The following is a 27,454-nucleotide window of genomic DNA, read 5'->3' as shown; positions in this document are numbered from 1 at the left end:
ATCTGAGCTAAACGTTGTAAGTCTCCAACTCCTAGAAATAACTTCATGCCCCATCTCCCTTACTTCCAGCTAGTAAGGATCACATAATTCCTAACAATGTTTTGACACAGATTCCCAATTCGGGCATTCAGAACATATAGCACGTTGCTGTAAGCAAGCACATTCTCATTCAAAGTTGCAAGTTACTATGTAGGAACAATTTCGTATAGGTATTTCAAAGATGTCCAGAACTGAGCTACACGTTGTGTGTCTCCAAGTCCTAGAAATAACTTCATGCCCCATCTCTCTTACTTCCAGCTAGTAAGGATCACATAATTTCTAACAAAGTTTTAACACAGATTCCCAATTCGGGCATTCAGAAAATGTAGCACGTTGCTGTAAGCAAGCACATTCTCATTCAAAGTTGCAAGTTACTATGTAGGAACAAGTTTGTATAGGTATTTCAAAGATGCCCAGAACTGAGATAAACTTGGTATGTCTCCAACTCCTAGAAATATCTTCATGCCCCGTCTCCTTTACTTCCAGCTAGTAAGGATCACATAATTCCTAACCAAGTTTTGACACAGATTCCCAATTCGGGCATTCAGAACATGTAGCACGTTGCTGTAAGCAAGCACATTCTCATTCAAAGTTGCAAGTTACTATGTAGGAACAAGTTTGTATAGGTATTTCAAAGATGCCCAGAATTGAGTTAAACTTGGTATGTCTCCAACTCCTAGAAATAATTTCATTCCCCATCTCCCTTACTTCCAGCTAGTAAGGATCACATAATTCCTAACAAAGTTTTTACAGAGATTCCCAATTCGGGCATTCAGAACATATAGCACGTTGCTGTAAGCAAGCACATTGTCATTCAAAGTTGCAAGTTACTATGTAGGAACAAGTTTGTATAGGTATTTCAAAGATGCCCAGAACTGAGCTAAACTTGGAATGTGTCCAACTCCTAGAAATAACTTCATGCCACATCTCCCTTACTTTTAGCTAGTAAGGATCACATAATTCCTAACAAAGTTTTGACAGAGATTCCCAATTCGGGCATTCAGAACATATAGCACGTTGCTGTAAGCAAGCACATTCTCATTCAAAGTTGCAAGTTACTATGTAGGAACAAGTTTGTATAGGTATTTGAAAGATGCCCAGAACTGAGCTGAACGTTGTATGTCTCCAACTCCTAGAAATAACTTCATGCCCCATCTCCCTTACTTCCAGCTAGTAAGGATGACATAATTCCTAACAAAGTTTTGACACAGATTCCCAATTCGGGCATTCAGAACATATAGCACGTTGCTGTAAGCTAGCACATTCTCATTCAAAGTTGCAAGTTACTATGTAGGAACAAGTTTGTATAGGTATTTCAAAGATGCCCAGAACTGAGCTAAACTTGGTATGTTCCAACTGCTGGAAATAACTTCATGCCCCATCTCCCTTACTTCCAGCTAGTAAGGATCACATAATTCCTAACAAAGTTTTGACACAGATTCCCAATTCGGGCATTCAGAGCATATAGCACGTTGCTGTAAGCAAGCACATTCTCATTCAAAGTTGCAAGTTACTATGTAGGAACAAGTTTGTATAGGTATTTCAAAGATGCCCAGAACTGAGCTAAACGTTGTGTGTCTCCAACTCCTAGAAATAACTTCATGCCCCATCTCCCTTACTTCCAGCTAGTAAGGATCACATAATTTCTAACAAAGTTTTGACACAGATTCCCAATTCGGGCATTCAGAACATGTAGCATGTTGCTGTAAGCAAGCACATTCTCATTCAAAGTTGCAAGTTACTATGTATGAACAAGTTTGTATAGGTATTTCAAAGATGCCCAGAATTGAGATAAACTTGGTATGTCTCCAACTCCTAGAAATAATTTCATTCCCCATCTCCCTTACTTCCAGCTAGTAAGGATCACATAATTCCTAACAAAGTTTTGACACAGATTCCCAATTCGGGCATTCAGAACATATAGCACGTTGCTGTAAGCAAGCACATTCTCATTCAAAGTTGCAAGTTACTATGTAGGAACAAGTTTGTATAAGTAATTCAAAGATGCCCAGATCTGAGCTAAACGTTGTAAGTCTCCAACTCCTAGAAATAACTTCATGCCCCATCTCCCTTACTTCCAGCTAGTAAGGATCACATAATTCCTAACAATGTTTTGACACAGATTCCCAATTCGGGCATTCAGAACATATAGCACGTTGCTGTAAGCAAGCACATTCTCATTCAAAGTTGCAAGTTACTATGTAGGAACATTTTCGTATAGGTATTTCAAAGATGCCCAGAACTGAGCTACACGTTGTGTGTCTCCAAGTCCTAGAAATAACTTCATGCCCCATCTCCCTTACTTCCAGCTAGTAAGGATCACATAATTTCTAACAAAGTTTTGACACAGATTCCCAATTCGGGCATTCAGAACATGTAGCACGTTGCTGTAAGCAAGCACATTCTCATTCAAAGTTGCAAGTTACTATGTAGGAACAAGTTTGTATAGGTATTTCAAAGATGCCCAGAACTGAGATAAACTTGGTATGTCTCCAACTCCTAGAAATATCTTCATGCCCCGTCTCCTTTACTTCCAGCTAGTAAGGATCACATAATTCCTAACCAAGTTTTGACACAGATTCCCAATTCGGGCATTCAGAACATGTAGCACGTTGCTGTAAGCAAGCACATTCTCATTCAAAGTTGCAAGTTACTATGTAGGAACAAGTTTGTATAGGTATTTCAAAGATGCCCAGAATTGAGATAAACTTGGTATGTCTCCAACTCCTAGAAATAATTTCATTCCCCATCTCCCTTACTTCCAGCTAGTAAGGATCACATAATTTCTAACAAAGTTTTGACACAGATTCCCAATTCGGGCATTCAGAACATATAGCACGTTGCTGTAAGCAAGCACATTGTCATTCAAAGTTGCAAGTTACTATGTAGGAACAAGTTTGTATAGGTATTTCAAAGATGCCCAGAACTGAGCTAAACTTGGAATGTGTCCAACTCCTAGAAATAACTTCATGCCACATCTCCCTTACTTTTAGCTAGTAAGGATCATATAATTCCTAACAAAGTTTTGACAGAGATTCCCAATTCGGGCATTCAGAACATATAGCACGTTGCTGTAAGCAAGCACATTCTCATTCAAAGTTGCAAGTTACTATGTAGGAACAAGTTTGTATAGGTATTTGAAAGATGCCCAGAACTGAGCTGAACGTTGTATGTCTCCAACTCCTAGAAATAACTTCATGCCCCATCTCCCTTACTTCCAGCTAGTAAGGATCACATAATTCCTAACAAAGTTTTGACACAGATTCCCAATTCGGTCATTCAGAACATATAGCACGTTGCTGTAAGCAAGCACATTCTCATTCAATGTTGCAAGTTACTATGTAGGAACAAGTTTGTATAGGTATTTCAAAGATGCCCAAAACTGAGCTAAACGTTGTATGTCTCCAACTCCTAGTAATAACTTCATTAGCCATCTCACTTACTTCCAGCTAGTAAGGATGACATAATTCCTAACAAAGTTTTGACACAGATTCCCAATTCGGGCATTCAGAACATATAGCACGTTGCTGTAAGCTAGCACATTCTCATTCAAAGTTGCAAGTTACTATGTAGGAACAAGTTTGTATAGGTATTTCAAAGATGCCCAGAACTGAGCTAAACTTGGTATGTTCCAACTGCTAGAAATAACTTCATGCCCCATCTCCCTTACTTCCAGCTAGTAAGGATCACATAATTCCTAACAAAGTTTTGACACAGATTCCCAATTCGGTCATTCAGAACACATAGCACGTTGCTGTAAGCAAGCACATTCGCATTCAAAGTTGCAAGTTACTATGTAGGAACAAGTTTGTATAGGTATTTGAAAGATGCCCAGAACTGAGCTAAATGTTGTATGTCTCCGACTCCTAGAAATAACTTCATGACCCATCTCCCTTACTTCCAGCTAGTAAGGATCACATAATTCCTAACAAAGTTTTGACACAGATTCCCAATTCGGGCATTCAGAACATATAGCACGTTGCTGTAAGCAAGCACATTCTCATTCAAATTTGCAAGTTACTATGTAGGAACAAGTTTGTATAGGTATTTCAAAGATGCCCAGAACTGAGCTAAACGTTGTGTGTCTCCAACTCATAGAAATAACTTCATGCCCCATCTCCCTTACTTCCAGCTAGTAAGGATCACATAATTCCTAACAAAGTTTTGACACAGATTCCCAATTCGGGCATTCAGAACATAGAGCACGTTGCTGTAAGCAAGCACATTCTCATTCAAAGTTGCAAGTTACTATGTAGGAACAAGTTTGTATAGGTATTTCAAAGATGCCCAGAACTGAGCTAAACGTTGTGTGTCTCCAACTCCTAGAAATAACTTCATGCACCATCTCCCTTACTTCCAGCTAGTAAGGATCACATAATTCCTAACAAAGTTTTGACACAGATTCCCAATTCGGGCATTCAGAACATATAGCACGTTGCTGTTAGCAAGCACATTCTCATTCAAAGTTGCAAGTTACTATGTAGGAACAAGTTTGCATAGGACTTTCAAAGATGCCCAGCACTGAGCTAAATGTTGTATGTCTCCAACTCCTAGAAATAACTTCATGCCCCAACTCCCTTACTTCCAGCTAGTAAGGATCACATAATTCCTAACAAAGTTTTGACACAGATTCACCATTCGGGCATTCAGAACATATAGCACGTTGCTGTAAGCAAGCACATTCTCATTCAAAGTTGCAAGTTACTATGTAGGAACAAGTTTGTATAGGTTTTTCAAAGATGCCCAGAACTGAGCTAAACTTGGAATATGTCCAACTCCTAGAAGTAACTTCATGCCCCATCTCCCTTACTTCCAGCTAGTAAGGATCACATAATTCCTAACAAAGTTTTGACACAGATTCCCAATTCTGGCATTCAGAACATATAGCACGTTGCTGTAAGTAAGCACATTCTCATTCAAAGTTTCAAGTTACTATGTAGGAACAAGTTTGTATAGGTATTTCAAAGATGCCCAGAACTGAGCTAAACGTTGTATGTCTCCAACTCCTAGCAATAACTTTATTCCCCATCTCCCTTACTTCCATCTAGTAAGGATCACATAATTCCTAACAAAGTTTTGACACAGATTCCCAATTCGGGCATTCAGAACATATAGCACGTTGCTGTAAGCTAGCGCATTCTCATTCAAAGTTTCAAGTTACTATGTAGGAACAAGTTTGTATAGGTATTTCAAAGATGCCCAGAACTGAGCTAAAGTGGGTATGTCTCCAACTCCTAGAAATAACTTCATGCCCCATCTCCCTTAGTTCCAGCTAGTAAGGATCACAAAATTCCTAACAAAGTTTTGACACAGATTCCGAATTCGGGCATTCAGAGCATATAGCACGTTGCTGTAAGCAAGCACATTCTCATTCAAAGTTGCAAGTTACTATGTAGGAACAAGTTTGTATAGGTATTTCAAAGACGCCCAGAACTGAGCTAAACTTGGTATGTCTCCAACTCCTAGAAATAACTTCATGCGCCATCTCCCTTACATCAATCTAGTAAGGATCACATAATTCCTAACAAAGTTTTGACAGAGATTCCCAATTCGGGCATTCAGAACATATAGCACGTTGCTGTAAGCAAGCAAATTCTCATTCAAAGTTGCAAGTTACGATGTAGGAACAAGTTTGTATAGGTATTTCAAAGATGCCCCGAACTGTGCTAATCTTGGTATGTCTCCAACTCCTAGAAATAACTTCATGCCTCAACTCCCTTACTTCCAGCTAGTAGGGATCACATAATTCCTAACAAAGTTTTGACACAGATTCCCAATTCGGGCATTCAGAACCTATAGCACGTTGCTGTAAGCAAGCACATTCTCATTCAAAGTTGCAAGTCACTATGTAGGAACAAGTTTGCATAGGTATTTCAAAGATGCCCAGAACTGAGCTAAACGTTGTATGTCTCCAACTCCTAGAAATAACTTCATGCCCCATCTCCCTTACTTCCAGCTAGTAGGGATCACATAATCTCTAACAAAGTTTGACACAGATTCCCAATTCGGGCATTCAGAACATAGAGCACGTTGCTGTAAGCAAGCACATTCTCATTCAAAGTTGCAAGTTACTATGTAGGAACAAGTTTGTATAGGTATTTCAAAGATGCCCAGAACTGAGCTAAACGTTGTGTGTCTCCAACTCCTAGAAATAACTTCATGCACCATCTCCCTTACTTCCAGCTAGTAAGGATCACATAATTCCTAACAAAGTTTTGACACAGATTCCCAATTCGGGCATTCAGAACATATAGCACGTTGCTGTAAGCAAGCACATTCTCATTCAAAGTTGCAAGTTACTATGTAGGAACAAGTTTGCATAGGACTTTCAAAGATGCCCAGCACTGAGCTAAATGTTGTATGTCTCCAACTCCTAGAAATAACTTCATGCCCCAACTCCCTTACTTCCAGCTAGTAAGGATCACATAATTCCTAACAAAGTTTTGACACAGATTCCCAATTCGGGCATTCAGAACATATAGCACGTTGCTGTAAGCAAGCACATTCTCATTCAAATTTGCAAGTTACTATGTAGGAACAAGTTTGTATAGGTATTTCAAAGATGCCCAGAACTGAGCTAAACGTTGTGTGTCTCCAACTCATAGAAATAACTTCATGCCCCATCTCCCTTACTTCCAGCTAGTAAGGATCACATAATTCCTAACAAAGTTTTGACACAGATTCCCAATTCGGGCATTCAGAACATAGAGCACGTTGCTGTAAGCAAGCACATTCTCATTCAAAGTTGCAAGTTACTATGTAGGAACAAGTTTGTATAGGTATTTCAAAGATGCCCAGAACTGAGCTAAACGTTGTGTGTCTCCAACTCCTAGAAATAACTTCATGCACCATCTCCCTTACTTCCAGCTAGTAAGGATCACATAATTCCTAACAAAGTTTTGACACAGATTCCCAATTCGGGCATTCAGAACATATAGCACGTTGCTGTTAGCAAGCACATTCTCATTCAAAGTTGCAAGTTACTATGTAGGAACAAGTTTGCATAGGACTTTCAAAGATGCCCAGAACTGAGCTAAATGTTGTATGTCTCCAACTCCTAGAAATAACTTCATGCCCCAACTCCCTTACTTCCAGCTAGTAAGGATCACATAATTCCTAACAAAGTTTTGACACAGATTCACCATTCGGGCATTCAGAACATATAGCACGTTGCTGTAAGCAAGCACATTCTCATTCAAAGTTGCAAGTTACTATGTAGGAACAAGTTTGTATAGGTTTTTCAAAGATGCCCAGAACTGAGCTAAACTTGGAATATGTCCAACTCCTAGAAGTAACTTCATGCCCCATCTCCCTTACTTCCAGCTAGTAAGGATCACATAATTCCTAACAAAGTTTTGACACAGATTCCCAATTCTGGCATTCAGAACATATAGCACGTTGCTGTAAGTAAGCACATTCTCATTCAAAGTTTCAAGTTACTATGTAGGAACAAGTTTGTATAGGTATTTCAAAGATGCCCAGAACTGAGCTAAACGTTGTATGTCTCCAACTCCTAGCAATAACTTTATTCCCCATCTCCCTTACTTCCATCTAGTAAGGATCACATAATTCCTAACAAAGTTTTGACACAGATTCCCAATTCGGGCATTCAGAACATATAGCACGTTGCTGTAAGCTAGCACATTCTCATTCAAAGTTTCAAGTTACTATGTAGGAACAAGTATGTATAGGTATTTCAAAGATGCCCAGAACTGAGCTAAAGTGGGTATGTCTCCAACTCCTAGAAATAACTTCATGCCCCATCTCCCTTAGTTCCAGCTAGTAAGGATCACAAAATTCCTAACAAAGTTTTGACACAGATTCCGAATTCGGGCATTCAGAGCATATAGCACGTTGCTGTAAGCAAGCACATTCTCATTCAAAGTTGCAAGTTACTATGTAGGAACAAGTTTGTATAGGTATTTCAAAGACGCCCAGAACTGAGCTAAACTTGGTATGTCTCCAACTCCTAGAAATAACTTCATGCGCCATCTCCCTTACATCCATCTAGTAAGGATCACATAATTCCTAACAAAGTTTTGACAGAGATTCCCAATTCGGGCATTCAGAACATATAGCACGTTGCTGTAAGCAAGCAAATTCTCATTCAAAGTTGCAAGTTACGATGTAGGAACAAGTTTGTATAGGTATTTCAAAGATGCCCAGAATTGAGATAAACTTGGTATGTCTCCAACTCCTAGAAATAATTTCATTCCCCATCTCCCTTACTTCCAGCTAGTAAGGATCACATAATTTCTAACCAAGTTTTGACACAGATTCCCAATTCGGGCATTCAGAACATGTAGCACGTTGCTGTAAGCAAGCACATTCTCATTCAAAGTTGCAAGTTACTATGTAGGAACAAGTTTGTATAGGTATTTCAAAGATGCCCAGAATTGAGATAAACTTGGTATGTCTCCAACTCCTAGAAATAATTTCATTCCCCATCTCCCTTACTTCCAGCTAGTAAGGATCACATAATTTCTAACAAAGTTTTGACACAGATTCCCAATTCGGGCATTCAGAACATATAGCACGTTGCTGTAAGCAAGCACATTGTCATTCAAAGTTGCAAGTTACTATGTAGGAACAAGTTTGTATAGGTATTTCAAAGATGCCCAGAACTGAGCTAAACTTGGAATGTGTCCAACTCCTAGAAATAACTTCATGCCACATCTCCCTTACTTTTAGCTAGTAAGGATCATATAATTCCTAACAAAGTTTTGACAGAGATTCCCAATTCGGGCATTCAGAACATATAGCACGTTGCTGTAAGCAAGCACATTCTCATTCAAAGTTGCAAGTTACTATGTAGGAACAAGTTTGTATAGGTATTTGAAAGATGCCCAGAACTGAGCTGAACGTTGTATGTCTCCAACTCCTAGAAATAACTTCATGCCCCATCTCCCTTACTTCCAGCTAGTAAGGATCACATAATTCCTAACAAAGTTTTGACACAGATTCCCAATTCGGTCATTCAGAACATATAGCACGTTGCTGTAAGCAAGCACATTCTCATTCAATGTTGCAAGTTACTATGTAGGAACAAGTTTGTATAGGTATTTCAAAGATGCCCAAAACTGAGCTAAACGTTGTATGTCTCCAACTCCTAGTAATAACTTCATTCCCCATCTCACTTACTTCCAGCTAGTAAGGATGACATAATTCCTAACAAAGTTTTGACACAGATTCCCAATTCGGGCATTCAGAACATATAGCACGTTGCTGTAAGCTAGCACATTCTCATTCAAAGTTGCAAGTTACTATGTAGGAACAAGTTTGTATAGGTATTTCAAAGATGCCCAGAACTGAGCTAAACTTGGTATGTTCCAACTGCTAGAAATAACTTCATGCCCCATCTCCCTTACTTCCAGCTAGTAAGGATCACATAATTCCTAACAAAGTTTTGACACAGATTCCCAATTCGGTCATTCAGAACACATAACACGTTGCTGTAAGCAAGCACATTCTCATTCAAAGTTGCAAGTTACTATGTAGGAACAAGTTTGTATAGGTATTTGAAAGATGCCCAGAACTGAGCTAAATGTTGTATGTCTCCGACTCCTAGAAATAACTTCATGACCCATCTCCCTTACTTCCAGCTAGTAAGGATCACATAATTCCTAACAAAGTTTTGACACAGATTCCCAATTCGGGCATTCAGAACATATAGCACGTTGCTGTAAGCAAGCACATTCTCATTCAAATTTGCAAGTTACTATGTAGGAACAAGTTTGTATAGGTATTTCAAAGATGCCCAGAACTGAGCTAAACGTTGTGTGTCTCCAACTCATAGAAATAACTTCATGCCCCATCTCCCTTACTTCCAGCTAGTAAGGATCACATAATTCCTAACAAAGTTTTGACACAGATTCCCAATTCGGGCATTCAGAACATAGAGCACGTTGCTGTAAGCAAGCACATTCTCATTCAAAGTTGCAAGTTACTATGTAGGAACAAGTTTGTATAGGTATTTCAAAGATGCCCAGAACTGAGCTAAACGTTGTGTGTCTCCAACTCCTAGAAATAACTTCATGCACCATCTCCCTTACTTCCAGCTAGTAAGGATCACATAATTCCTAACAAAGTTTTGACACAGATTCCCAATTCGGGCATTCAGAACATATAGCACGTTGCTGTTAGCAAGCACATTCTCATTCAAAGTTGCAAGTTACTATGTAGGAACAAGTTTGCATAGGACTTTCAAAGATGCCCAGCACTGAGCTAAATGTTGTATGTCTCCAACTCCTAGAAATAACTTCATGCCCCAACTCCCTTACTTCCAGCTAGTAAGGATCACATAATTCCTAACAAAGTTTTGACACAGATTCACCATTCGGGCATTCAGAACATATAGCACGTTGCTGTAAGCAAGCACATTCTCATTCAAAGTTGCAAGTTACTATGTAGGAACAAGTTTGTATAGGTTTTTCAAAGATGCCCAGAACTGAGCTAAACTTGGAATATGTCCAACTCCTAGAAGTAACTTCATGCCCCATCTCCCTTACTTCCAGCTAGTAAGGATCACATAATTCCTAACAAAGTTTTGACACAGATTCCCAATTCTGGCATTCAGAACATATAGCACGTTGCTGTAAGTAAGCACATTCTCATTCAAAGTTTCAAGTTACTATGTAGGAACAAGTTTGTATAGGTATTTCAAAGATGCCCAGAACTGAGCTAAACGTTGTATGTCTCCAACTCCTAGCAATAACTTTATTCCCCATCTCCCTTACTTCCATCTAGTAAGGATCACATAATTCCTAACAAAGTTTTGACACAGATTCCCAATTCGGGCATTCAGAACATATAGCACGTTGCTGTAAGCTAGCGCATTCTCATTCAAAGTTTCAAGTTACTATGTAGGAACAAGTTTGTATAGGTATTTCAAAGATGCCCAGAACTGAGCTAAAGTGGGTATGTCTCCAACTCCTAGAAATAACTTCATGCCCCATCTCCCTTAGTTCCAGCTAGTAAGGATCACAAAATTCCTAACAAAGTTTTGACACAGATTCCGAATTCGGGCATTCAGAGCATATAGCACGTTGCTGTAAGCAAGCACATTCTCATTCAAAGTTGCAAGTTACTATGTAGGAACAAGTTTGTATAGGTATTTCAAAGACGCCCAGAACTGAGCTAAACTTGGTATGTCTCCAACTCCTAGAAATAACTTCATGCGCCATCTCCCTTACATCAATCTAGTAAGGATCACATAATTCCTAACAAAGTTTTGACAGAGATTCCCAATTCGGGCATTCAGAACATATAGCACGTTGCTGTAAGCAAGCAAATTCTCATTCAAAGTTGCAAGTTACGATGTAGGAACAAGTTTGTATAGGTATTTCAAAGATGCCCCGAACTGTGCTAATCTTGGTATGTCTCCAACTCCTAGAAATAACTTCATGCCTCAACTCCCTTACTTCCAGCTAGTAGGGATCACATAATTCCTAACAAAGTTTTGACACAGATTCCCAATTCGGGCATTCAGAACCTATAGCACGTTGCTGTAAGCAAGCACATTCTCATTCAAAGTTGCAAGTCACTATGTAGGAACAAGTTTGCATAGGTATTTCAAAGATGCCCAGAACTGAGCTAAACGTTGTATGTCTCCAACTCCTAGAAATAACTTCATGCCCCATCTCCCTTACTTCCAGCTAGTAGGGATCACATAATCTCTAACAAAGTTTGACACAGATTCCCAATTCGGGCATTCAGAACATAGAGCACGTTGCTGTAAGCAAGCACATTCTCATTCAAAGTTGCAAGTTACTATGTAGGAACAAGTTTGTATAGGTATTTCAAAGATGCCCAGAACTGAGCTAAACGTTGTGTGTCTCCAACTCCTAGAAATAACTTCATGCACCATCTCCCTTACTTCCAGCTAGTAAGGATCACATAATTCCTAACAAAGTTTTGACACAGATTCCCAATTCGGGCATTCAGAACATATAGCACGTTGCTGTAAGCAAGCACATTCTCATTCAAAGTTGCAAGTTACTATGTAGGAACAAGTTTGCATAGGACTTTCAAAGATGCCCAGCACTGAGCTAAATGTTGTATGTCTCCAACTCCTAGAAATAACTTCATGCCCCAACTCCCTTACTTCCAGCTAGTAAGGATCACATAATTCCTAACAAAGTTTTGACACAGATTCCCAATTCGGGCATTCAGAACATATAGCACGTTGCTGTAAGCAAGCACATTCTCATTCAAATTTGCAAGTTACTATGTAGGAACAAGTTTGTATAGGTATTTCAAAGATGCCCAGAACTGAGCTAAACGTTGTGTGTCTCCAACTCATAGAAATAACTTCATGCCCCATCTCCCTTACTTCCAGCTAGTAAGGATCACATAATTCCTAACAAAGTTTTGACACAGATTCCCAATTCGGGCATTCAGAACATAGAGCACGTTGCTGTAAGCAAGCACATTCTCATTCAAAGTTGCAAGTTACTATGTAGGAACAAGTTTGTATAGGTATTTCAAAGATGCCCAGAACTGAGCTAAACGTTGTGTGTCTCCAACTCCTAGAAATAACTTCATGCACCATCTCCCTTACTTCCAGCTAGTAAGGATCACATAATTCCTAACAAAGTTTTGACACAGATTCCCAATTCGGGCATTCAGAACATATAGCACGTTGCTGTTAGCAAGCACATTCTCATTCAAAGTTGCAAGTTACTATGTAGGAACAAGTTTGCATAGGACTTTCAAAGATGCCCAGAACTGAGCTAAATGTTGTATGTCTCCAACTCCTAGAAATAACTTCATGCCCCAACTCCCTTACTTCCAGCTAGTAAGGATCACATAATTCCTAACAAAGTTTTGACACAGATTCACCATTCGGGCATTCAGAACATATAGCACGTTGCTGTAAGCAAGCACATTCTCATTCAAAGTTGCAAGTTACTATGTAGGAACAAGTTTGTATAGGTTTTTCAAAGATGCCCAGAACTGAGCTAAACTTGGAATATGTCCAACTCCTAGAAGTAACTTCATGCCCCATCTCCCTTACTTCCAGCTAGTAAGGATCACATAATTCCTAACAAAGTTTTGACACAGATTCCCAATTCTGGCATTCAGAACATATAGCACGTTGCTGTAAGTAAGCACATTCTCATTCAAAGTTTCAAGTTACTATGTAGGAACAAGTTTGTATAGGTATTTCAAAGATGCCCAGAACTGAGCTAAACGTTGTATGTCTCCAACTCCTAGCAATAACTTTATTCCCCATCTCCCTTACTTCCATCTAGTAAGGATCACATAATTCCTAACAAAGTTTTGACACAGATTCCCAATTCGGGCATTCAGAACATATAGCACGTTGCTGTAAGCTAGCACATTCTCATTCAAAGTTTCAAGTTACTATGTAGGAACAAGTTTGTATAGGTATTTCAAAGATGCCCAGAACTGAGCTAAAGTGGGTATGTCTCCAACTCCTAGAAATAACTTCATGCCCCATCTCCCTTAGTTCCAGCTAGTAAGGATCACAAAATTCCTAACAAAGTTTTGACACAGATTCCGAATTCGGGCATTCAGAGCATATAGCACGTTGCTGTAAGCAAGCACATTCTCATTCAAAGTTGCAAGTTACTATGTAGGAACAAGTTTGTATAGGTATTTCAAAGACGCCCAGAACTGAGCTAAACTTGGTATGTCTCCAACTCCTAGAAATAACTTCATGCGCCATCTCCCTTACATCCATCTAGTAAGGATCACATAATTCCTAACAAAGTTTTGACAGAGATTCCCAATTCGGGCATTCAGAACATATAGCACGTTGCTGTAAGCAAGCAAATTCTCATTCAAAGTTGCAAGTTACGATGTAGGAACAAGTTTGTATAGGTATTTCAAAGATGCCCGGAACTGTGCTAATCTTGGTATGTCTCCAACTCCTAGAAATAACTTCATGCCTCAACTCCCTTACTTCCAGCTAGTAAGGATCACATAATTCCTAACAAAGTTTTGACACAGATTCCCAATTCGGGCATTCAGAACATATAGCACGTTGCTGTAAGCAAGCACATTCTCATTCAAAGTTGCAAGTCACTATGTAGGAACAAGTTTGCATAGGTATTTCAAAGATGCCCAGAACTGAGCTAAACGTTGTATGTCTCCAACTCCTAGAAATAACTTCATGCCCCATCTCCCTTACTTCCAGCTAGTAGGGATCACATAATCTCTAACAAAGTTTGACACAGATTCCCAATTCGGGCATTCAGAACATAGAGCACGTTGCTGTAAGCAAGCACATTCTCATTCAAAGTTGCAAGTTACTATGTAGGAACAAGTTTGTATAGGTATTTCAAAGATGCCCAGAACTGAGCTAAACGTTGTGTGTCTCCAACTCCTAGAAATAACTTCATGCACCATCTCCCTTACTTCCAGCTAGTAAGGATCACATAATTCCTAACAAAGTTTTGACACAGATTCCCAATTCGGGCATTCAGAACATATAGCACGTTGCTGTAAGCAAGCACATTCTCATTCAAAGTTGCAAGTTACTATGTAGGAACAAGTTTGCATAGGACTTTCAAAGATGCCCAGCACTGAGCTAAATGTTGTATGTCTCCAACTCCTAGAAATAACTTCATGCCCCAACTCCCTTACTTCCAGCTAGTAAGGATCACATAATTCCTAACAAAGTTTTGACACAGATTCACCATTCGGGCATTCAGAACATATAGCACGTTGCTGTAAGCAAGCACATTCTCATTCAAAGTTGCAAGTTACTATGTAGGAACAAGTTTGTATAGGTATTTCAAAGATGCCCAGAACTGAGCTAAACGTTGTATGTCTCCAACTCCTAGCAATAACTTTATTCCCCATCTCCCTTACTTCCATCTAGTAAGGATCACATAATTCCTAACAAAGTTTTGACACAGATTCCCAATTCGGGCATTCAGAACATATAGCACGTTGCTGTAAGCTAGCACATTCTCATTCAAAGTTTCAAGTTACTATGTAGGAACAAGTTTGTATAGGTATTTCAAAGATGCCCAGAACTGAGCTAAAGTGGGTATGTCTCCAACTCCTAGAAATAACTTCATGCCCCATCTCCCTTAGTTCCAGCTAGTAAGGATCACAAAATTCCTAACAAAGTTTTGACACAGATTCCGAATTCGGGCATTCAGAGCATATAGCACGTTGCTGTAAGCAAGCACATTCTCATTCAAAGTTGCAAGTTACTATGTAGGAACAAGTTTGTATAGGTATTTCAAAGACGCCCAGAACTGAGCTAAACTTGGTATGTCTCCAACTCCTAGAAATAACTTCATGCGCCATCTCCCTTACATCCATCTAGTAAGGATCACATAATTCCTAACAAAGTTTTGACAGAGATTCCCAATTCGGGCATTCAGAACATATAGCACGTTGCTGTAAGCAAGCAAATTCTCATTCAAAGTTGCAAGTTACGATGTAGGAACAAGTTTGTATAGGTATTTCAAAGATGCCCGGAACTGTGCTAATCTTGGTATGTCTCCAACTCCTAGAAATAACTTCATGCCTCAACTCCCTTACTTCCAGCTAGTAAGGATCACATAATTCCTAACAAAGTTTTGACACAGATTCCCAATTCGGGCATTCAGAACATATAGCACGTTGCTGTAAGCAAGCACATTCTCATTCAAAGTTGCAAGTCACTATGTAGGAACAAGTTTGCATAGGTATTTCAAAGATGCCCAGAACTGAGCTAAACGTTGTATGTCTCCAACTCCTAGAAATAACTTCATGCCCCATCTCCCTTACTTCCAGCTAGTAGGGATCACATAATCTCTAACAAAGTTTGACACAGATTCCCAATTCGGGCATTCAGAACATAGAGCACGTTGCTGTAAGCAAGCACATTCTCATTCAAAGTTGCAAGTTACTATGTAGGAACAAGTTTGTATAGGTATTTCAAAGATGCCCAGAACTGAGCTAAACGTTGTGTGTCTCCAACTCCTAGAAATAACTTCATGCACCATCTCCCTTACTTCCAGCTAGTAAGGATCACATAATTCCTAACAAAGTTTTGACACAGATTCCCAATTCGGGCATTCAGAACATATAGCACGTTGCTGTAAGCAAGCACATTCTCATTCAAAGTTGCAAGTTACTATGTAGGAACAAGTTTGCATAGGACTTTCAAAGATGCCCAGCACTGAGCTAAATGTTGTATGTCTCCAACTCCTAGAAATAACTTCATGCCCCAACTCCCTTACTTCCAGCTAGTAAGGATCACATAATTCCTAACAAAGTTTTGACACAGATTCACCATTCGGGCATTCAGAACATATAGCACGTTGCTGTAAGCAAGCACATTCTCATTCAAAGTTGCAAGTTACTATGTAGGAACAAGTTTGTATAGGTTTTTCAAAGATGCCCAGAACTGAGCTAAACTTGGAATATGTCCAACTCCTAGAAGTAACTTCATGCCCCATCTCACTTACTTCCAGCTAGTAAGGATCACATAATTCCTAACAAAGTTTTGACACAGATTCCCAATTCTGGCATTCAGAACATATAGCACGTTGCTGTAAGTAAGCACATTCTCATTCAAAGTTTCAAGTTACTATGTAGGAACAAGTTTGTATAGGTATTTCAAAGATGCCCAGAACTGAGCTAAACGTTGTATGTCTCCAACTCCTAGCAATAACTTTATTCCCCATCTCCCTTACTTCCATCTAGTAAGGATCACATAATTCCTAACAAAGTTTTGACACAGATTCCCAATTCGGGCATTCAGAACATATAGCACGTTGCTGTAAGCTAGCACATTCTCATTCAAAGTTTCAAGTTACTATGTAGGAACAAGTTTGTATAGGTATTTCAAAGATGCCCAGAACTGAGCTAAAGTGGGTATGTCTCCAACTCCTAGAAATAACTTCATGCCCCATCTCCCTTAGTTCCAGCTAGTAAGGATCACAAAATTCCTAACAAAGTTTTGACACAGATTCCAAATTCGGGCATTCAGAGCATATAGCACGTTGCTGTAAGCAAGCACATTCTCATTCAAAGTTGCAAGTTACTATGTAGGAACAAGTTTGTATAGGTATTTCAAAGACGCCCAGAACTGAGCTAACCTTGGTATGTCTCCAACTCCTAGAAATAACTTCATGCGCCATCTCCCTTACATCCATCTAGTAAGGATCACATAATTCCTAACAAAGTTTTGACAGAGATTCCCAATTCGGGCATTCAGAACATATAGCACGTTGCTGTAAGCAAGCAAATTCTCATTCAAAGTTGCAAGTTACGATGTAGGAACAAGTTTGTATAGGTATTTCAAAGATGCCCCGAACTGTGCTAATCTTGGTATGTCTCTAACTCCTAGAAATAACTTCATACACCATCTCCCTTACTTCCAGCTTGTAAGGATCACATAATTCCTAACAAAGTTTTGACACAGATTCCCAATTCGGGCATTCAGAACATATAGCACGTTGCTGTAAGCAAGCACATTCTCATTCAAAGTTGCAAGTTACGATGTAGGAACAAGTTTGTATAGGAATTTCAAAGATGCCCAGAACTGAGCTAAACTTGGTATGTGTCCAACTCCTAGAAATAACTTCATGCCTCAACTCCCTTACTTCCAGCTAGTAAGGATCACATAATTCCTAACAAAGTTTTGACACAGATTCCCAATTCGGGCATTCAGAACATATAGCACGTTGCTGTAAGCAAGCACATTCTCATTCAAAGTTGCAAGTCACTATGTAGGAACAAGTTTGCATAGGTATTTCAAAGATGCCCAGAACTGAGCTAAACGTTGTATGTCTCCAACTCCTAGAGTTAACTTCATGCCCCATCTCCCTTACTTCCAGCAAGTAGGGATCACATAATCTCTAACAAAGTTTGACACAGATTCCCAATTCGGGCATTCAGAACATATAGCACGTTGCTGTAAGCAAGCACACTCTCATTCAAAGTTGCAAGTGACTATGTATGAACTAGTTTGCATAGGACTTTCAAAGATGCCCAGAACTGAGCTAAACGTTGTATGTCTCCAACTCCTAGAAATAACTTCATGCCCCAACTCCCTTACTTCCAGCTAGTAAGGATCACTTAATTCCTAACAAAGTTTTGACACAGATTCCCAATTCGGGCATTCAGAACATATAGCACGTTGCTGTAAGCAAGCACATTCTCATTCAAAGTTGCAAGTTACTATGTAGGAACAAGTTTGTATAGGTATTTCAAAGATGCCTATAACTGAGCTAAACTTGGTATGTCTCCAACTCCTAGAAATGACTTCATGCCCCATCTCCCTTACTTCCAGCTAGTAAGGATCACATAATTCCTAACAAAGTTTTGACACAGATTCCCAATTCGGGCATTCAGAACATATAGCACGTTGCTGTAAGCAAGCACATTCTCATTCAAAGTTGCAAGTTACTATGTAGGAACAAGTTTGTATAGGTATTTCAAAGATGCCCAGAACTGAGCTAAACGTTGTATGTCTCCAACTCATAGAAATAACTTCATTCCCCATCTCCCTTACTTCCATCTAGTAAGGATCACATAATTCCTAACAAAGTTTTGACACAGATTCCCAATTCGGGCATTCAGAACACATAGCACGTTGCTGTATGCTAGCACATTCTAATTCAAAGTTGCAAGTTACTATGTAGGAACAAGTTTGTATAGGTATTTCAAAGATGCCCAGAACTGAGCTAAACTTGGTATGTCTCCAACTCCTAGAAATAACTTCATGCGCCATCTCCCTTACTTCCATCTAGTAAGGATCACATAATTCCTAACAAAGTTTTGACACAGATTCCCAATTCGGGCATTCAGAACATATAGCACGTTGCTGTAAGCAAGCACATTCTCATTCAATGTTGCAAGTTACGATGTAGGAACAAGTTTCTATAGGTATTTCAAAGATGCCCCGAACTGTGCTAAACTTGGTATGTCTCCAACTCCTATAAATAACTTCATGCCCCATCTCCCTTACTTCCAGCTAGTAAGGATCACATAATTCCTAACAAAGTTTTGACACAGATTCCCAATTCGGGCATTCAGAACATATAGCACGTTGCTGTAAGCAAGCACATTGTCATTCAAAGTTGCAAGTTACTATGTAGGAACAAGTTTGCATAGGTATTTCAAAGATGCCCAGAACTCAGCTAAACGTTGTATGTCTCCAACTCCTAGAAATAACTTCATGCCCCAACTCACTTACTTCCAGCTAGTAAGGATCACATAATTCCTAACCAAGTTTTGACACAGATTCCCAATTCGGGCATTCAGAACATATAGCACGTTGCTGTAAGCAAGCACATTCTCATTCAAAGTTGCAAGTTACTATGTAGGAACAAGTTTGTATAGGTATTTCAAAGATGCCCAGAACTGAGTTAAACTTGGAATGTGTCCAAGTCCTAGAAATAACTTCATGCCCCATCTCCCTTACTTCCAGCTAGTAAGGATCACATAATTCCTAACAAAGTTTTGACAGAGATTCCCTATTCCGGCATTCAGAACATATAGCACGTTGCTGTAAGCAAGCACATTCTCATGCAAAGTTGCAAGTTACTATATAGGAACAAGTTTGTATAGGTTTTTCAAAGATGCCCAGAACTGAGCTAAACTTGGTATGTCTCCAACTCCTAGAAATAACTTCATGCCCCATCTCCCTTACTTCCAGCTAGTAAGGATCCCATAGTTCCTAACAAAGTTTTGACACAGATTCCCAATTCGGGCATTCAGAACATGTAGCACGTTGCTGTAAGCAAGCACATTCTCATTCAAAGTTGCAAGTTACTATGTAGGAACAAGTTTGTATAAGTATTTCAAAGATGCCCAGAACTGAGCTAAACGTTGTATGTCTCCAACTCCTAGAAATAACTTCATTCCCCATCTCCCTTACTTCCATCTAGTAAGGATCACATAATTCCTAACAAAGTTTTGACACAGATTCCCAATTCGGGCATTCAGAACATATAGCACGTTGCTGTAAGCTAGCACATTCTCATTCAAAGTTGCAAGTTACTATGTAGGAACAAGTTTGTATAGGTATTTCAAAGATGTCCAGAACTGAGGTAAACTTGGTATGTCTCCAACTCCTATAAATAACTTCATGCCCCATCTCCCTTACTTCCAGCTAGTAAGGATCACATAATTCCTAACAAAGTTTTGACACAGATTCCCAATTCGGGCCTTCAGAACATACAGCACGTTGCTGTAAGCAAGAACATTCTCATTCAAAGTTGCAAGTTACTATGTAGGAACAAGTTTGTATAGGTATTTCAAAGATGCCCAGAACTGAGCTAAACTTGGTATGTCTCCAACTCCTAGAAATAACTTGATGCGCCATCTCCCTTACTTCCATCTAGTAAGGATCACATAATTCCTAACAAAGTTTTGACACAGATTCCCAATTCGGGCATTCAGAACATATAGCACGTTGCTGTAAGCAAGCACATTCTCATTCAAAGTTGCAAGTTACTATGTAGGAACAAGTTTGTATAGGTTTTTCAAAGATGGCCAGAACTGAGCTAAACTTGGAATGTGTCCAATTCCTAGGAGTAACTTCATGCCCCATCTCCCTTACTTCCAGCTAGTAAGGATCACATAATTCCTAACAAAGTTTTGACACAGATTCCCAATTCTGGCATTCAGAACATATAGCACGTTGCTGTAAGCAAGCACATTCTCATTCAAAGTTGCAAGTTACGATGTAGGAACAAGTTTGTATAGGTATTTCTAAGATGCCCAGAACTGAGCTAAACTTGGTATGTCTCCAACTCCTAGAAATAACTTCATGCCCCATCTCCCTTACTTCCAGCTAGTAAGGATCACATAATTCCTAACAAAGTTTTGACACAGATTCCCAATTCGGGCATTCAGAACATATAGCACGTTGCTGTAAGCAAGCACATTCTCATTCAAAGTTGCAAGTTACTATGTAGGAACAAGTTTGTATAGGTATTTCAAAGATGCCCATAACTGAGCTAAACTTGGTATGTCTCCAACTCCTAGAAATGACTTCATGCCACATCTCCCTTACTTCCAGCTAGTAAGGATCACATAATTTCTAACAAAGTTTTGACACAGATTCCCAATTCGGGCATTCAGAACATATAGCACGCTGCTGTAAGCAAGCACATTCTCATTCAAATTTGCAAGTTACTATGTAGGAACAAGTTTGTATAGTTATTTCAAAGATGCCCAGAACTGAGCTAAAAGTTGTATGTCTCCAACTCCTAGAAATAACTTCATGCCCCATCTCCCTTACTTCCAGCTAGTAAGGATCACATAATTCCTAACAAAGTTTTGACACAGATTCCCAATTCGGGCATTCAGAACATGTAGCACGTTGCTGTAAGCAAGCAAATTCTCATTCAAAGTTGCAAGTTACTATGTAGGAACAAGTTTGATTGGTATTTCAAAGATGCACAGAACTGAGCTATACTTGGTATGTGTCCAACTCATAAAAATAACTTCATGCCACATCTCCATTACTTCCAGCTAGTAAGGATCACATAATTTCTAACAAAGTTTTGACACAGATTCCCACTTCGGGCATTCAGAACATATAGCACGTTGCTGTAAGCAAGCACATTCTCATTCAAAGTTGCAAGTTACTATGTAGGAACAAGTTTGTATAGGTATTTCAAAGATGCCCAGAACTGAGCTAAACGTTGTATGTCTCCAACTCCTAGAAATAACTTCATGCCCCATCTCCCTTACTTCAAGCGAGTAAGGATCACATAATTTCTAACAAAGTTTTGACACAGATTCCCTATTCGGGCATTCAGAACATATAGCACGTTGCTGTAAGCAATCACATTCTCATTCAAAGTTGCAAGTTACTATGTAGGAACAAGTTTGCATAGGACTTTCAAAGATGCCCAGAACTGAGCTAAACTTGGTATGTTTCCAACTCCTAGAAATAACTTCATGCCCCAACTCACTTACTTCCAGCTAGTAAGGATCACATAATTCCTAACCAAGTTTTGACACAGATTCCCAATTCGGGCATTCAGAACATATAGCACGTTGCTGTAAGCAAGCACATTCTCATTCAAAGTTGCAAGTTACTATGTAGGAACAAGTTTGTATAGGTATTTCAAAGATGCCCAGAACTGAGCTAAACTTGGAATGTGTCCAAGTCCTAGAAATAACTTCATGCCCCATCTCCCTTACTTCCAGCTAGTAAGGATCACATAATTCCTAACAAAGTTTTGACAGAGATTCCCTATTCGGGCATTCAGAACATATAGCACGTTGCTGTAAGCAAGCACATACTCATTCAAAGTTGCAAGTTACTATGTAGGAACAAGTTTGTATAGGTATTTCAAAGATGCCCAGAACTGAGCTAAACTTTGTCTGTCTCCAACTCCTAGAAATAACTACATGCGCCATCTCCCTTACTTCCAGCTAGTAAGGATCACATAATTCCTAACAAAGTTTTGACCCAGATTCCCAATTCGGGCATTCAGAACATATAGCACGTTGCTGTAAGCAAGCACATTCTCATTAGAAGATGCAAGTTACTATGTAGGAACAAGTTTGTATAGGACTTTCAAAGATGCCCAGAACTGAGCTAAACTTGGTATGTCTCCAACTCCTAGAAATAACTTCATTCCCCAAATCCCTTACTACCAGCTAGTAAGGATCACATAATTCCTAACAAAGTTTTGACAGAGATTCCCTATTCGGGCATTCAGAACATATAGCACGTTGCTGTAAGCAAGCACATTCTCATTCAAAGTTGCAAGTTACTATGTAGGAATAAGTTTGTATAGGTATTTCAAAGATGCCCAGAACTGAGCTAAACTTGGAATGTGTCCAACTCCTTGAAATAACTTCATGCTCCATCTCCCTTACTTCCAGCTAGTAAGGATCACATAATTCCTAACAAAGTTTTGACAGAGATTCCCAATTCGGGCATTCAGAACATATAGCACGTTGCTGTAAGCAAGCACATTCTCATTCAAAGTTGCAAGTTACTATGTAGGAACAAGTTTGTATAGGTTTTTCAAAGATGTCCAGAACTGAGCTAAACGTTGTATGTCTCCAACTCCTAGAAATAATTTCATGCCCCATCTCCCTTACTTCCAGCTAGTAAGGATCACATAATTCCTAACAAACTTTTGACCCAGATTCCCAATTCGGGCATTCAGAACATATAGCACGTTGCTGTAAGCAAGCACATTCTCATTAGAAGATGCAAGTTACTATGTAGGAACAAGTTTGTATAGGACTTTCAACGATGCCCAGAACTGAGCTAAACTTGGTATGTCTCCAACTCCTAGAAATAACTTCATGCCCCAACTCCCTTACTACCAGCTAGTAAGGATCACATAATTCCTAACAAAGTTTTGACACAGATTCCCAATTCGGGCATTCAGAACATATAGCACGTTGCTGTAAGCAAGCACATTCTCATTCAAAGTTGCAAGTTACTATGTAGGAACAAGTTTGTATAGGTATTTCAAAGATGCCCAGAACTGAGCTAAACTTGGTATGTCTCCAACTCCTAGAAATAACTTCATGCCCCATCTCCCTTACTTCCAGCTAGTAAGGATCACATAATTCCTAACAAAGTTTTGACACAGATTCCCAATTCGGGCATTCAGAACATGTAGCACGTTGCTGTAAGCAAGCACATTCTCATGCAAAGTTGCAAGTTACTATGTAGGAACAAGTTTGTATAGGTGTTTCAAAGATGCCCAGAACTGAGCTAAACTTGGTATGTCTCCAACTCCTAGAAATAACTTCATGCCCCATCTCCCTTACTTACAGCTAGTAAGGATCCCATAGTTCCTAACAAAGTTTTGACACAGATTCCCAATTCGGGCATTCAGAACATGTAGCACGTTGCTGTAAGCAAGCACATTCTCATTCAAAGTTGCAAGTTACTATGTAGGAACAAGTTTGTATAAGTATTTCAAAGATGCCCAGAACTGAGCTAAACGTTGTATGTCTCCAACTCCTAGAAATAACTTCATGCCCCATCTCCCTTACTTCCAGCTAGTAAGGATCACATAATTCCTAACAAAGTTTTGACCCAGATTCCCAATTCGGGCATTCAGAACATATAGCACGTTGCTGTAAGCAAGCACATTCTCATTAGAAGATGCAAGTTACTATGTAGGAACAAGTTTGTATAGGTATTTCAAAGATGCCCAGAACTGAGCTAAACGTTGTATGTCTCCAACTCTTAGAAATATCTTCATGCCCCATCTCCCTTACTTCCAGCTAGTAGGGATCCCATAATTTCTAACAAAGTTTTGACACAGATTCCCAATTCGGGCATTCAGAACATATAGCACGTTGCTGTAAGCAAGCACATTCTCTTTCAAAGTTGCAAGTGACTATGTATGAACTAGTTTGCATAGGACTTTCAAAGATGCCCAGAACTGAGCTAAACTTTGTATGTCTCCAACTCCTAGAAATAACTTCATGCCCCAACTCCCTTACTTCCAGCTAGTAAGGATCACTTAATTCCTAACCAAGTTTTGACCCAGATTCCCAATTCGGGCATTCAGAACATATAGCACGTTGCTGTAAGCAAGCACATTCTCATTAGAAGATGCAAGTTACTATGTAGGAACAAGTTTGTATAGGTATTTCAAAGATGCCCAGAACTGAGCTAAACGTTGTATGTCTCCAACTCCTAGAAATAACTTCATGCCCCATCTCCCTTACTTCCAGCTAGTAAGGATCACATAATTCCTAACAAAGTTTGACCCAGATTCCCAATTCGGGCATTCAGAACATATAGCACGTTGCTGTAAGCAAGCACATTCTCATTAGAAGATGCAAGTTACTATGTAGGAACAAGTTTGTATAGGACTTTCAAAGATGCCCAGAACTGAGCTAAACTTGGTATGTCTCCAACTCCTAGAAATAACTTCATGCCCCAACTCCCTTACTACCAGCTAGTAAGGATCACATAATTCCTAACAAAGTTTTGACACAGATTCCCAATTCGGGCATTCAGAACATATAGCACGTTGCTGTAAGCAAGCACATTCTCATTCAAAGTTGCAAGTTACTATGTAGGAACAAGTTTGTATAGGTATTTCAAAGATGCCCAGAACTGAGCTAAACTTGGTATGTCTCCAACTCCTAAAAATAACTTCATGCCCCATCTCCCTTACTTCCAGCTAGTAAGGATCACATAATTCCTAACAAAGTTTTGACACAGATTCCCAATTCGGGCATTCAGAACATGTAGCACGTTGCTGTAAGCAAGCACATTCTCATGCAAAGTTGCAAGTTACTATGTAGGAACAAGTTTGTCTAGGCATTTCAAAGATGCCCAGAACTGAGCTAAAGGTTGTATGTCTCCAAATCCTAGAAATAACTTCATTCAACATCTCCCTTACTTCCAGCTAGTAAGGATCACATAATTCCTAACAAAGTTTTGACACAGATTCCCAATTCGGGCATTCAGAACATATAGCAAGTTGCTGTAAGCAAGCACATTCTCATTCAAAGTTGCAAGTTACTATGTAGGAACAAGTTTGTATAAGTATTTCAAAGATGCCCAGAACTGAGCTAAACGTTGTATGTCTCCAACTCCTAGAAATGACTTCATGCCCCATCTCCCTTACTTCCAGCTAGTAAGGATCACATAATTCCTAACAAAGTTTTGACACAGATTCCCAATTCGGGCATTCAGAACATATAGCACGTTGCTGTAAGCAAGCACAGTCTCATTCAAAGTTGCTAGTTACTATGTAGGAACAAGTTTGCATAGGATTTTCAAAGATGCCCAGAACTGAGCTAAACTTGGTATGTCTCCAACTCCTAGAAATAACTTCATGCCCCAACCCCCTTACTTCCAGCTAGTAAGGATCACATAATTCCTAACAAAGTTTTGACCCAGATTCCCAATTCGGGCATTCAGAACATATAGCACGTTGCTGTAAGTAAGCACATTCTCATTCAAAGTTGCAAGTTACTATGTAGGAACAAGTTTGTATAGGAATTTCAAAGATGCACAGAACTGAGCTAAACTTGGTATGTGTGCAACTCCTAGAAATAACTTCATGCCCCAACTCCCTTACTTCCAGCTAGTAAGGATCACATAATTCCTAACAAAGTTTTGACACAGATTCCCAATTCGGGCATTCAGAACATATAGCACGTTGCTGTAAGCAAGCACATTCTCATTCAAAGTGGCAAGTTACTATGTAGGAACAAGTTTGTATAGGTATTTCAAAGATGCCCAGAACTGAGCTAAACGTTGTATGTCTCCAACTCTTAGAAATAACTTCATGCCCCATCTCCCTTACTTCCAGCTAGTAGGGATCCCATAATTTCTAACAAAGTTTTGACACAGATTCCCAATTCGGGCATTCAGAACATATACCACGTTGCTGTAAGCAAGCACATTCTCATTCAAAGTTGCAAGTTACGATGTAGGACCAAGTTTGTATAGGTATTTCAAAGATGCCCCGAACTGTGCTAAACTTGGTATGTCTCCAACTCCTAGAAATAACTTCATACTACATCTCCCTTACTTCCAGCTAGTAAGGATCACATAATTCCTAACAAACTTTTGACCCAGATTCCCAATTCGGGCATTCAGAACATATAGCACGTTGCTGTAAGCAAGCACATTCTCATTAGAAGATGCAAGTTACTATGTAGGAACAAGTTTGTATAGGACTTTCAACGATGCCCAGAACTGAGCTAAACTTGGTATGTCTCCAACTCCTAGAAATAACTTCATGCCCCAACTCCCTTACTACCAGCTAGTAAGGATCACATAATTCCTAACAAAGTTTTGACACAGATTCCCAATTCGGGCATTCAGAACATATAGCACGTTGCTGTAAGCAAGCACATTCTCATTCAAAGTTGCAAGTTACTATGTAGGAACAAGTTTGTATAGGTATTTCAAAGATGCCCAGAACTGAGCTAAACTTGGTATGTCTCCAACTCCTAGAAATAACTTCATGCCCCATCTCCCTTACTTCCAGCTAGTAAGGATCACATAATTCCTAACAAAGTTTTGACACAGATTCCCAATTCGGGCATTCAGAACATGTAGCACGTTGCTGTAAGCAAGCACATTCTCATGCAAAGTTGCAAGTTACTATGTAGGAACAAGTTTGTATAGGTGTTTCAAAGATGCCCAGAACTGAGCTAAACTTGGTATGTCTCCAACTCCTAGAAATAACTTCATGCCCCATCTCCCTTACTTACAGCTAGTAAGGATCCCATAGTTCCTAACAAAGTTTTGACACAGATTCCCAATTCGGGCATTCAGAACATGTAGCACGTTGCTGTAGGCAAGCACATTCTCATTCAAAGTTGCAAGTTACTATGTAGGAACAAGTTTGTATAAGTATTTCAAAGATGCCCAGAACTGAGCTAAACGTTGTATGTCTCCAACTCCTAGAAATAACTTCATGCCCCATCTCCCTTACTTCCAGCTAGTAAGGATCACATAATTCCTAACAAAGTTTTG

This window comes from Diceros bicornis, chromosome 41, assembly GCF_020826845.1.
Source record: "Diceros bicornis minor isolate mBicDic1 chromosome 41, mDicBic1.mat.cur, whole genome shotgun sequence".
NCBI classification, from domain to species: Eukaryota; Metazoa; Chordata; class Mammalia; order Perissodactyla; family Rhinocerotidae; genus Diceros; species Diceros bicornis.
Note: the sequence above shows the minus strand (reverse complement) of the source record.